The sequence below is a fragment of the Xenopus laevis genome, chromosome 4S (genome assembly GCF_017654675.1).
Source record: "Xenopus laevis strain J_2021 chromosome 4S, Xenopus_laevis_v10.1, whole genome shotgun sequence".
Taxonomy (NCBI): Eukaryota; Metazoa; Chordata; class Amphibia; order Anura; family Pipidae; genus Xenopus; species Xenopus laevis.
The window spans coordinates 13,210,505-13,223,719 of record NC_054378.1 but is presented as its reverse complement, the minus strand read 5'-3'; the positions used below and the strand labels follow the sequence as shown (position 1 = coordinate 13,223,719).

General features: G+C 45.6%; 2 protein-coding genes across 2 annotated transcripts in view; one reads left to right on the top strand and one right to left on the bottom strand.

The window, feature by feature from the left end:
• Nucleotides 1–13,215, bottom strand: part of LOC121393442 (traf2 and NCK-interacting protein kinase-like) — a 52,002-nt gene that overhangs the window by 32,392 nt on the left and 6,395 nt on the right. The gene's annotated exons all lie outside the window — the stretch shown is intronic.
• The window catches only part of cttn.S (cortactin S homeolog), a 77,761-nt gene continuing 68,991 nt past the window's right edge, over nt 4,446–13,215 (top strand). Inside the window, exon 1 of the mRNA XM_041591262.1 lies at nt 4,446–4,466. The gene's annotated coding sequence lies outside the window, so the exon portion shown is untranslated. The remainder of the gene's footprint in view (nt 4,467–13,215) is intronic.

Here is a 13,215-nt window from a genome sequence, read left to right as displayed (position 1 = left end):
AAAAGGTGGCAACCCGAATGACAATGGTGGTGGTCTGTTTTTGGTTTACGGTCTTTACTCTGTATGTGCCCCCTGCTCTCAGGGATGGGATTGGTTCACGGCTGTGATTGGCTAGAATAGCAATGTAAACAGTATCTCCAGCCTATCCCAGGCTTGAACGAAGAACAAACCACTGCCTATTGGGAAAGTCATGTGACTTTGGGGCCCCATGGGGGGGTTTATGTGGTACCGTGTCTATGAGTCTCCGGCCTTTGCAGTAGGTTCGGCGCTATTTTAAAAGGACCAATTGGCAGCTCATCGCTCAGCTGTTCTACAATGTCACCGACACTTCCCGATTTTACAAAAGGCCTTTCGACTTTTTCCTTTCGCTCTTCTTTTCCCTCTGCTCGTTTGTTTTTGTACCTGCTAAACCAATCAGGACTCCGCGAGATCACGGAAAGGTGAAAGTAGAAAAGGAACGTCGGTGAGAAATAGAAATCAATCTGTTCGGATCAGGATATATTATTTATTACCAGCCTCGTCTCGTTGTGTTGAAACTTTTTATTTGTCGTGTATAAATTGGATTCATTGTTACATTTTCTAATCCGGTTTTATTTTATTTCTTTGTGTAATTGCTGATTATGTAACTAAGTATGTACAGTCTATATGTACCTTTTGAACTATTTTTATCACAGTATTATTTATTGCTTTCTTTCAATAAAATACTGAAGCATTTTCCACTGCCAATAAAAAAGATGGAAATAATTAAACGCAAATGTGATTTAAATTGGCTGTGAAATCTCGTCTGTGCTGTCAAAACCAACAGATCAACTCAGGAACCCTATGTACTGGGCCAACCCTAACAGAACTGGGTGCCTTACATCCCACATAGGAACCCTATATACTGAGCCAATCCTAACAGAACTGGCTGCTTTACATCCCATTTAGGAACCCTATGTACTGGGCCAACCCTAATGGAACCAGCTGCCCTGACAACCCAGGTAGAAACCCTATGTACTAAGTTAACCCTTATGGAACAGGCCACCCTGACATCCCAGGTAGGAACCCTATGTACTGGTCCAACCCTAATGGAACCGACTGCTCTTACATCTCAGTTAAGAACTCTATGTACTGGGCCAACAGTAACAGAACTGCCTGCCTTATTTCCCATATAGAAACCCTATGTACAGGGCCAACCCTAATAGAACCATCTGCCCTGACATCCCAGATAGAAACCCTATGTACTGGGCCAACCCTAACAGAACTGACTGTCTTACATTCCATATAGGAACCCTATGTACTAGACCAACACTAATTGAACCATCTGCCCCAACATCCCAGGTAGGAACCCTATGTACTAAGCTAACCCTTATGGAACAGGCCGCCCCAACATCCCAGGTAGGAACCCTATGTACTAAGTTAACCCTTATGGAACAGGCCACCCTGACATCCCAGGTAGGAACCCTATGTACTGGGCCAGCACTGACAGAACTGGCTGCCCGCCCTTATGTCCCATATAGGAACCCTATATACTGGGCCAACCCTAACGGAACCAGCTGCCCTGACATCCCAGGTAGGAACCCTATATTCTAATCTTTGGTGTCCAAAAGGTAGATTGGGATCTCCCACCATTTTGCTCATGATAAATAGATCTGTATACTGGCAATGCTTCCTTGTTGCTGGCTGGTGCATTGCTTGGTACATATATAAATATAAAATTAAATAGGACGTGACAGGAGCCATAGAAATGTGCAGTGGTTTCATATGGAGCTAAAAACATGAAATGATTAAGGGATAAGATCAATGGCCCTGTGTCTGCTCTCCCCACTGACACCTACTAGTACTAAGTCATGTAAGGCCTCATTCCCACTGCAGAAAAATCATTCAAATTAATGAGGCTACAAACTGACACAAGTCTGACAAGTTTTTCTGTATCCAGCAGCCCCCCCCCCCCATCAATCCCTTCTGTTCTAATTAACAACTAGAACTCTAATTATATATATATGGGGTGGGGGAGAGTTTCCCTGGAAACCCCTTATATCCCAAAAGCTCAGAGTCCAAGCTACAAAACCAGCCCAAAACTAGTCAAGAGTCACGTCAAAAGTAGCCCAAAAATAGCACAATATTAAAGCCAAAACAAGAAATAAATATATGTCCTTTTTTTAAAATTTTCGATGTTTCCCAAATTTTTCCATGAAGCAGAATTGGACAGATTTGCCCATCACCAGGGACATAACTACAGAGGGGGCCCAGGAGGTATAGGGGTCCCATAAGGCCCTGATTCATATATAATTTCAATAAATATTGGTAAAATAGGTCAACCTCATTTTGATGGCTGGCAGATTTTTACCTCAAAATTGTCTGAAATTGAGGAAAGTCACCGGAAAATGTGAGAATGTTTAACTGGGGTACAAAGGCCAAAAATCTGATAACTCCCGACTTTTACACAAGTCAGTCCAATTGCATGCTGGGTATTGTAGTCAGGTAGGAACCCTATGTACTGGTCCAACCCTAATGGAACCGACTGCTCTTACATCTCAGTTAAGAACTCTATGTACTGGGCCAACAGTAACAGAACTGCCTGCCTTATTTCCCATATAGAAACCCTATGTACAGGGCCAACCCTAATGGAACCATCTGCCCTGACATCCCAGATAGAAACCCTATGTACTGGGCCAACCCTAACAGAACTGACTGTCTTACATTCCATATAGGAACCCTATGTACTAGACCAACACTAATTGAACCATCTGCCCCAACATCCCAGGTAGGAACCCTATGTACTAAGCTAACCCTTATGGAACAGGCCGCCCCAACATCCCAGGTAGGAACCCTATGTACTAAGTTAACCCTTATGGAACAGGCCACCCTGACATCCCAGCTAGGAACCCTATGTACTGGGCCAGCACTGACAGAACTGGCTGCCCGCCCTTATGTCCCATATAGGAACCCTATATACTGGGCCAACCCTAACGGAACCAGCTGCCCTGACATCCCAGGTAGGAACCCTATATTCTAATCTTTGGTGTCCAAAAGGTAGATTGTGATCTCACACCATTTTGCTCATGATAAATAGATCTGTATACTGGCAATGCTTCCTTGTTGCTGGCTGGTGCATTGCTTGGTACATATATAAATATAAAATTAAATAGGACGTGACAGGAGCCATAGAAATGTGCAGTGGTTTCATATGGCCCTAAAAACATGAAATGATTAAGGGATAAGATCAATGGCCCTGTGTCTGCTCTCCCCACTGACACCTACTAGTACTAAGTCATGTAAGGCCTCATTCCCACTGCAGAAAAATCATTCAAATTAATGAGGCTACAAACTGACACAAGTCTGACAAGTTTTTCTGTATCCAGCAGCCCCCCCCCCCCATCAATCCCTTCTGTTCTAATTAACAACTAGAACTCTAATTATATATATATGGGGTGGGGGAGAGTTTCCCTGGAAACCCCTTATATCCCAAAAGCTCAGACTCCAAGCTACAAAACCAGCCCAAAACTAGTCAAGAGTCACTTCAAAAGTAGCCCAAAAATAGCACAATATTAAAGCCAAAACAAGAAATAAATATATGTCCTTTTTTTAAAATTTTCGATGTTTCCCAAATTTTTCCATGAAGCAGAATTGGACAGTTTTGCCCATCACCAGGGACATAACTACAGAGGGGGCCCAGGAGGTATAGGGGTCCCATAAGGCCCTGATTCATATATAATTTCAATAAATATTGGTAAAATAGGTCAACCTCATTTTGATGGCTGGCAGATTTTTACCTCAAAATTGTCTGAAATTGAGGAAAGTCACCGGAAAATGTGAGAATGTTTAACTGGGGTACAAAGGCCAAAAATCTGATAACTCCCGACTTTTACACAAGTCAGTCCAATTGCATGCTGGGTATTGTAGTCCTACATTAAACTTGGCAGCTGGCAAATTGTTATACAAAAACTACATTACCCAACATGCATTGGGAGACGCACACTTGGCACATTAGGGCACGAAAAAAACGTTGTTTTCAAAGCACAGACCAGGAAAGTGTGACTATAGAAACACGGTGTTTGGAATGTACGGACAATTGACAACAATGCAGGTGTTACAATAACGAAGGACACTCTTTGGAATTCAGTTCAGCAGAACTACAACTCCCGACAGTCTCTGCCAGCAGGGCTAGAGATCAAGGAGCCCAGGGCGGGTGGGGTTGTTGTCTGAACAAGAGAATAACTGCGAGTGGAAGAGAGGCCTCACATTCCTGCCTCAGGTAAGTAGAACAGGACTAATGGGCAGGCTCTTGCCACTGAGGAGAATGGAATTCCTCCCACAGAGACACTCCCCGCATCACGTGACCGCTCCGCTCTCCCGCAGGAATCGGCCCCTGGGATAATCACGTGATCCAGTGACGTCAGGTTGGGAGAGACAGGAAGTGGGGTGCAGAGGTAGCGCCGGAGCCCGAGACAGATTTTGAGTAGCCGGACACCGACCCCCTAAAGGTGAGGGACACGTCTGCTCTTCCTCCTCCCTTGTGTATTCTCACACGATTTCCCTTTCTACTGTCCCATTCTTCCCTTCTGTCGTGTCTCACATCTCCAGTCACTCTCCCTTTTCCTCATACATTGGTCTCTGTGGTCTTTCTCTTCCCATTCCTATTCCCATTGCTCTTCCCTTTGCTTTTCCCTCTTCCCATTCCTCTTTCCATTCCTCTTCCCTTTGCTTTTCCCTCTTCCCATTCCTCTTCCATTTCTTCTTCCATTTCAATTCCAGCCCGTGTGTGTACGCTCTCCTGCCCCGAACCCCGACTCACACAAACACCCCTAGATCTTCTTTCTTTTTGCACTCGCCCCCATTCATTCTCTGTTTCCCCTGCTCATCTACCCCTCCTCCCCCTTGTGCCACTGCCCACCTACCCCTCCTCACTCTCTCCCTGTGCCTCTGGCCACATAACCCCCTTTATCTCTTGTTCCACTGCCCACCTACCCCTCCTCACTCTCTCCCTGTGCCTCTGGCCACATAACCCCCTTTATCTCTTGTTCCACTGCCCACCTACCCCTCCTCACTCTCTCCCACCCTCTTCCTCTGCCACTTACCCCACCTCAGCCTTTTTTACCTCTGTCCACTGGACCCTCCTAATCCTTTCCTCTCCGTTGCCCTCTTTGCCTCTACCCACCTCCCCCCTCCCCTTTGACTCTGTGCACCTACTCAATTTAGACCTTTTCCCCATTCCCCCCTTTGCCTACTTCGGCCCCTTACTCTCTTGCCCCTGCAGTGTACACTTACCTCCCCTTATTCTTACACCCTCTTTGCCTGTGACCTCTATAACTACCCTGTTTTCTTTCTGCACCTCTTCCTTCTCTTTCTCCCCCTATAAATCTACCCCATACTATTAACTCTTTAACTACTGCTGCTACCCTCATATACAGGTAACACTTTCATTGCTGCTTCCCTTTAGCCATGTTTGTTCTCCCTTTGCCAATATGGCTTCTTTCCCATCACCCTTTGCTTCTACCTCTAAATCATCCACTTACCTTCCCTGTTGCTTTCCCCTTGCCTCTACCCACCCTTGCTGTTCATTTTTTTAAAGCCAGTGCCTGTTCTTCCTTCTCTCCATGGCCACTGAGCGTATGAAGGGCCCAGTGCAATGTCGTCTGGCACTTCCAGAGATGAATAAACATGATTTCTAGTGAGCAGTGCAGCAGGCTGGTATACAGAGCGCTGCCTATCAGTAGCTGCTCCGTAGGGCAGGGTTTCTGATAACAGAGAAGTGTATGTGACGTGTAGTTGTACATGCAGGTCTCACCAAGCTGGGCGCTTTCCTTCATGTAAAGGAATTTCATGTACAGACCTGCCACTATCTCTCGCTAGATCACTCAGGGGCAATTAGACGTGTGCTGGCAGTCTGTGCTGTGGGGCTGGGGATATATTATTTGTGTATTTCTTGCTACATTCCTGTAAGAAGTAAACACATCTGTTTGGCTTTAATATTCACTGTTAAAGGGGTGGTTATGTTAACCTTAAGTATGTTTTAGAGTGACCAATTCTAAGCAACATTTCAGTTGGTCTTCAATATTTATTTTTTTATAGTTTCTAAATTATATGTATGCCTTCTTCTTTGGACTCTTTCCATCTTTCAAATGGGGGTCACTGACCCCATCTGAAAAGCAAATGCTCTGTAAGGCATATAATCAATACATTTTATTGCTCATCTTTCCATTCAGGCCTCTCCTATTCATATCCCAGTCTCTTATTCAAATCAATGTGTGGTTGCTAGGGTCATTTGGACCCCAGCAACTGGATTACGGACATTGCAAACTGGAGAGCTGCTGAATAAAAAAACACATATATCTGGATCCCATAGATCACTAGCAGGTTATTCCAAGAGGACCTGTATAGAGGAATACATGCAATAGTTAATAACATTAAGCTGGTGTGAAAAGGGTTAATGATTGGACATGGACAGAGCTGCATTGCTAAGGAGACTGGTTGTGCCAACATAACTGCGGAGCACAATGGCAGTTGCCTTTGGACGCTGGCAGTTGGATGGCACCGTGATTGTTTCCAGTGGTGCAGCCGTTCTGTTTAATTCCCCCCCTCGTGGTGCCGGGATTCTCCCCACTAAACAGATTGTTGTGACTCTGTCTGTGCAGAACTCGGTTCCTCTTTATTCCAGAAAGACGGGCATGTGGCTTACGGGCAGAAATCCAGGAGTTTCTGTTCAGCCGTTAGATCATCAGTCCTGGGATTGAGAGAGTGGACTGTAAACAAATTTTTCATGAGTCAGAACTGACAGTCATTTTATTCTGCTCAGGAGCGAGGGGTCAGTTTTCGCTATGAACACTCGTTCGTGTTTCCTAAAAATACTTTTTTTTTAAATTTTTTTTTTAATCCCCTAAAATGCTTTCTGGTTACCGCAGGGTGCACCAATAGACACTGCCCTTCCCTATATCAGTTCCTTCTCTACTTTTATTAGTTTCCCCTTTTCACAGTCTTTCTGACAGAAGTTTATTATATTTTCTTTTATTGTAGTTGTAAAATTCTATTACAAGAACGCAGTGCCAAGCAGAGACAAGGACTCAGAGATCCTACTGTCCTCCAGCAGGACAGAGCTTTGGACACTGCCATTCCCAAGTATTGAACCCCATTCATATTAGAATACATAAGCCACATAAAGTGCAACCCAGGACATAAGTAGCAGATCACACAGGGCTCTTTGTTCAGCTGTGTGTGCGCAGTTTTACTGTGGGGTTGGGTATTGATAATATATTTTTTTGATATTACCCCCCGTTACAGGGTATTGATACAAGGCCAGTGACTATCTGGGCTTTCTTAGGGATCCGTTTACATTTAGTGTGTGCTACACTTCCATGCCACCCACTTTAACTCATGCCAGGGGGTTAAAGCATGGTTTGCACAAACTTCCCCTTATCTCAGTGGCCAGTTCGGGGTGATCCTCGCCCGTCATTGGCCCGTTAGGGGGATCCTCGTCCGTTATTGGGTTAAAGCATGGTTTGCACAAACTTCCCCTTATCTCAGTGGCCCGTCAGGAGGATCCTGCCTGTCAGTGGCCCGTCGGGGATCCTCGCCCGTCAGTGGCCAGTCAGGGAGATCCTCGCCCGTCAGTGGGATCCTCGTCAGTCAGGGGGATCCTCACCCTTCAGTGGCCCGTCAGGGGGACCCTCGTCCGTCAGTGGCTCATCAGGGGGAATCTCACCGATCAGTGGCCCGTCAGGGGGATCCTCTCCAGTCAGTGGTTCGTCAGGAGGATCCTCGTCCGTCAGTGGCCAGTCAGGGGGATCCACGCCCGCCATTGGCCTGTCAGGGGGACCCTCACCCGTAAGTGGCCCATCGGGGAATCTCACCCATCAGTGGCCTGTCAGGGGGATCCTCTCCAGTCAGTGGCCCGTCAGGAGGATCCTCGCCCGTCAGGGGGATCCTCGCCCGTCAGTGGCCAGTCAGGGGGATCCTCGTCCGTCAGGGGGATCCTCGTCCGTCAGTGGCCTGGCAGGGGGCTCCTTGTCCGTCAGGGGGATCCTCTGCCCGTCAGTGGCCCGTTCCAGTTAGCAACATTTTTTCTAATTAGTCTTTGCAAGCTCTGTATAATGGTATTTGTCACTGATATGAAGCTGTTCTCCTATTGTATTATATGGTGTCATTGAGTGGGTGTATGGGAGTTCTGTGTGTGCCACTGGTTCCCACAAAGAATGCAGTTTGCCCTGTTATTTGCCCACTTGCTGTTTGCCGGAAATGCCAGTGTTCGCTGGGATATCTAATTCAGCTCCACTGTATTCCCAGTGTGGTCTGTAGCTCTTATGATGCAGGTTTATTAGGGTATCTTAGTGATGGAAGGACCTGGAGTAAACAAAACCCCATTTATTTTAACCAAGGCTGAGCCTCTCTGGCTGTTATAGATCTCCAGCTTCTAGCAGCCATGCAAGGAAAGTCTAAAGGTGGCCACACGGGCAGATAAAGCTGCAGTCGTTTAGACCAATTTGACACCTTATCTGCCCGTGTATGGGGGCTTCCAACGGGGTCTTGCTGATCAATATCTAGGCACGATATCGATCAGGAAGGTTTGATTTTTACCCGACCGAACTCGTCGGAGCCCCTTGGTGTATCGTAATTCGATCGTTCGACCATATGGCCGAACTTTCAAATTACCCCCGATATAGCCATGTCGTTAGTGGCATATCAGGGAAAGATCCGCTCGTTTGTCGATGTCATCCAACTTTGAGTCTATGGCCAGCTTAAGAGTTGTAGTTCAGTAGCATGAGGCTGCAGAACTTAAATTATATAGCATCAACAATATTCAACGCCGACAGTCCATTTTGAGAAGAGTTATTTGTAGGGTGAAGTAGAGATACTTTACTTTTCTCCTGTCCAGATATGGGATCTGTTATCCAGAAACCTATTATTCAGAAAATTCTGAATTAGGGGGATGGCTGTCTCCCATTATAAACAAACAATCCAAATGATTAAAAATGATTGAGTAATAAAAAGGAGCAATAACAATACATTTATAGCCTTACAGAGAATTTGTTTTTTTAGATGGGGTCAGAGACCCCCATTTGAAAGCTGGGAAGAGAAGAAAAAAGCAATAATTAAAAAAAACTATAAGAAATAATGCAGACCAACACTTCTTTGTCCTTCTTAGATCAGTTTTGGGAAAATAAAAGAAGATGATTATTTTATACATAGATACAAACAATAAAAAAAAACATGTGACACTGCAGTTCTCCTTTTACAAAGTCCTTGAATATGGATTTTTATTTCCTCCAGATGTGGAAATCCGCCGCCGGGCTCTCTCTCTCCATCTCCACAGATGAGACAGACGACTGGGAGACAGATCCAGATTTTGTGGTAAGTAGAAAGGCCTATAGGGTGGGATCATCCCTTGGAATGAGCAGCATGCTGGGCGGCCATCTTTGAAATGGCCTTAGGGCTGACTTTATCTTGTTAGCTGCCCTAGGCCAATCTGTTGTGCCAATTAGCCCCAAACCCTGCTTCACATGTGTATTTACAAAAATGAATGATTAATCCCCTTGCAGTGGTGTAACTAGAGTGCGCAAAAAAGAGGTGCCAGGCACGCTCCGTTCCCCATCCTACCGCCTTATTCCTGCCCCACCCGCGGTCCTCACAGACTCCGCCCATGTCCCACCCGACTCCACCCATGTCCCGCCTGAGTCAGACCACCTCCTGGCCGACTTGCTTCCCACTTTCCTTGTCAGTCTCCTTAAATCAAAGCATAAGAACTCCGTCCAGGTAAATTGTATTCATTATTTCAAAATAGGGGTTTTCACCTCTCTGGGACTGGGCCTGTGTTGCCTTTCCACTATCCCGAGCCTGCTTGGGGTATAAAGGTGCACATGTGCTGAGAAGGGTGGGGTACTGCAGTAGAACCCCGATTTTACGTTTTCCCAGATTTTATGTTGTTTTTCCATGGTCCCTTCATGTTCTAATACATTTCAATAGGAGTATTTCCCCGGGTTTTAAGTTTTAAGTTTTGTTTTCCCAAATGTATCACCCTTCTCCCTTGTCAATCACTCTAATTGTTTTTTAAGCAAAAACCCTTTTACTTTTAGTGTTTAGACTTTTGAAACGTATGACATGCTGCACATTCTGCAGGAATCGGCAAGAAGGTTTAAGGGACCGGGGCACAAGACTCAGTCCAGAGAGGCAGGAGTAAGGGACCGTGGTACTTCCTAATTACGTGTCCATAACACATTTCCCTTATTTTAAGTTTCTTTTTTTTTCTCTCCACGGTCCCTTGAAAAATGTTAAACTGGGGGTTCTACTGTATATGCTTAATCAGTCTCTGGTTCCCCTGCTGTTACGGATCTGGTCATTCGCAGTCTCTAGTGATGTGTGGGTCGGCCTGATACCCGCGGGTCGGGTGAGTTCCGGCCGACCACGCACGCTGCTTTCCAGGGCAGTTTGAGCTCTACTGGCTCCTCTCCCCGCCCGTGACCTTCCAAATGCGGTTTCCGACTTCCAGGTTGATCCTCTCACCGGTCCCTTTTGTGGCGTCATCTTTGCCGCGGGTCTATAAGAGGAATTCGGGCTCGGGCGGGTGGCGTGCGGGAAAAGCCTGACCTGCACATCGCTAGTAGTCACCAAGGATTTCCTTGAATCATTGTCCTTAAGGTGGCCATACACAACGATATTGTCGTACGAAACTAATTTTTGTGCGATATTCAGGGTTGGGGGGCCCCCAGTTGTTTCAATCACTGATCCCCTGTAGAGTCATCCCTCATATCCATTTGCACCAGACACAATGAACTGCCTCTAATAGAACATTTCTAGGTATTTATTCTGCACACGGATGTGGGCAAACTCCAGAGGAAGTTGAATATTTTGAGAAGCTGAAGAAAGCCACCGACGACTACAAGAATTTAGTGCAGAAGCTGCTCAGTTATATACAGATGGAAACCAGGCCCCCGTGTTTATAATTGAGCATAGAATTCATAATAATGTGATTAGTTTTTATTAATAAAAACCAACTATTTTGTATGATGTTTCTATGTGTGTCCATTTGTGGAATGTTCCATTATCAGATCCCAACCCTCTGCCACACGTCCTACTGAATATATAGATCTATAAAACTGTGTTTGGATTTGCTGTTTGATTCTTTTTCCTGCTTAGATCTGAAATACCCGAAATATGCTCCCCGGCTCATTCTTTGAGAGGTGGACTAGTCTGGCCAATGGACTGTACAAGAGCAGGGAGCTGATCAGTGGCTACTTCAGTCAAGGGTCCATTTCAAACCTGCCCAGATACATATGGCTGAGTTTCAATCAGAGATGAATGGGGTTGGCATATCACCAGCCTAACCAGTGATATAGCAGCCGAGACTGGGACCAGTGTTACACATTTAACCAGCAATGTATTTGCTCATAAATGTATAATTCCCTGATGTACCACCCCTGTCCTGTCCCTCCCCAATCCCTGCCTCCAGCTCCGCTTCTTTCCCTTCTTCCTATAATCCCCTGCTCCCTTATCGACCATATTTTCTCCCGAACCACCCCCTCATTGTCCCTCCCCTTTCTGTACAGACAGATTTTTTTCCAAAATGGTGACAACCCTAGATATTGGTCAGGCAGGACCTTCTGAGGGCCCATGTATGATAATGTCCCTGGCACAGCACAAGCCCAGTATAATGACTCTTCTGAGCTGACTGGACTGTGCTGGCATCCAGCCTAAATCAGTGCAATGGACTGTGAAAACCTGTTGGTGGCGCCTACTCCCACGAACAGCGTCTCCTATTTCCCCTGCTCATGTATGTCAGTGGGCATGGGTATTCTACTACTTCATTCTAAAGCATGGGGGCAACACCATCCAGCAGGGAGGCAGCAAGATCAACATGTGATTCGTTAAAGGCCTGGGCCCAACAGAATTTAGAAGCTTGATATGGCTGTACATTAACGTAACCCTTGCTCTGTCTACTGCCCGCCACTCTGTCTTTTAAAGGGCAAGTAAATCAAGTACTAAACATAAACTGCATGGATTAATATCAGGGCAGGGGGCTGCTGTACTGCCTCTCATGCCCAACAGCCGTGTCATTGGTAAAGTTACATCCCTCCACTTCAGCAGAACAAACCTTCCTCGTGACTCTGGACGGACCCTCCTCTTCCCATTTTCCCAAAGGGAGTGATATGTGCAGTGAACCTCTGAGGAGCAGTTTACTATGGTAAAATATTCACTTTGAATCAAAATATAGAGTAAATTATGTACGTCTTACTTTGGCCCAGGGCTCCTTGAATTTCCAGTGGCCAATAATATCCCGCCTGTTATCAGTAGACCAATCAGGGGATGGACTGATGCCCAATGGAACATCACACAGACCTGCCCTTCCTCAGCCCAAATAATACCAAAGGCAACTTTATCATGGGACAAATGTCTTCTAATGACAGTGGCATGTTTATGGGTCAGCTCTTTCTAGACCCAATGAGTCTGTTTTTCCTTGGCCCAAAGAATACTAATGGCAGTGACATGTATATCCAAGTCCCTGCTAGGCCCAAAATAACATATTAATAAGTCAGCACCTTCTGAACCCAGTCTCGTAATGTACTAATCCCAGTGATATGTTTATATAAACTATATATCATTTGTATGTGATTGATTGACCAAACCTCTGGCATCAGTGCAGATCAGTAGGACTAGGTCCAGACATGGCTTATCCCCTTCTTATATTTCTTCATCCTTAGCATCTCCTTTCACCAATTTCTCCCATCCCTGCCTCTTGATTCCACCTTCACTTTTCAGTGACCCTTTTCCCTTGCACTAGAGGTCTCCCTCCTCTGTAATGTTCCCTGGCAATACTATAGAACAGGGGTCCCCAACCTTTTTTACTCGTGAGCCACATTTAAATGTAAAAAGAGATGGAGAGCAACACAAGCATGAAAAAGTCCATGCGGGTGCCAAAAAAGGGCTGTGATTAGCTGTTTAGTATTGGATTGGCAGCCTACAGGAGGCTCTGTTTGGCAGTACATCTGGTTTTATACAACCAAAACTTGCCTCCAAGCCTGGAATTCAAAAATAAGCTCCTGCTTTGAGGCCACTGGGAGCAACATCCAAGGGGTTGGGGAGAAACATGTTGCTCACGGGCTACTGGTTGGGGATCACTGCTATAGAACTATAACAAATGCAAGAACACCAATGAAATGTGTATTAACATATTTATTTATAAAGTGATAGTTTTATTTATCCATTTTAGATTAATTCATACTAATTTAGGTTGGGAAGGACTCA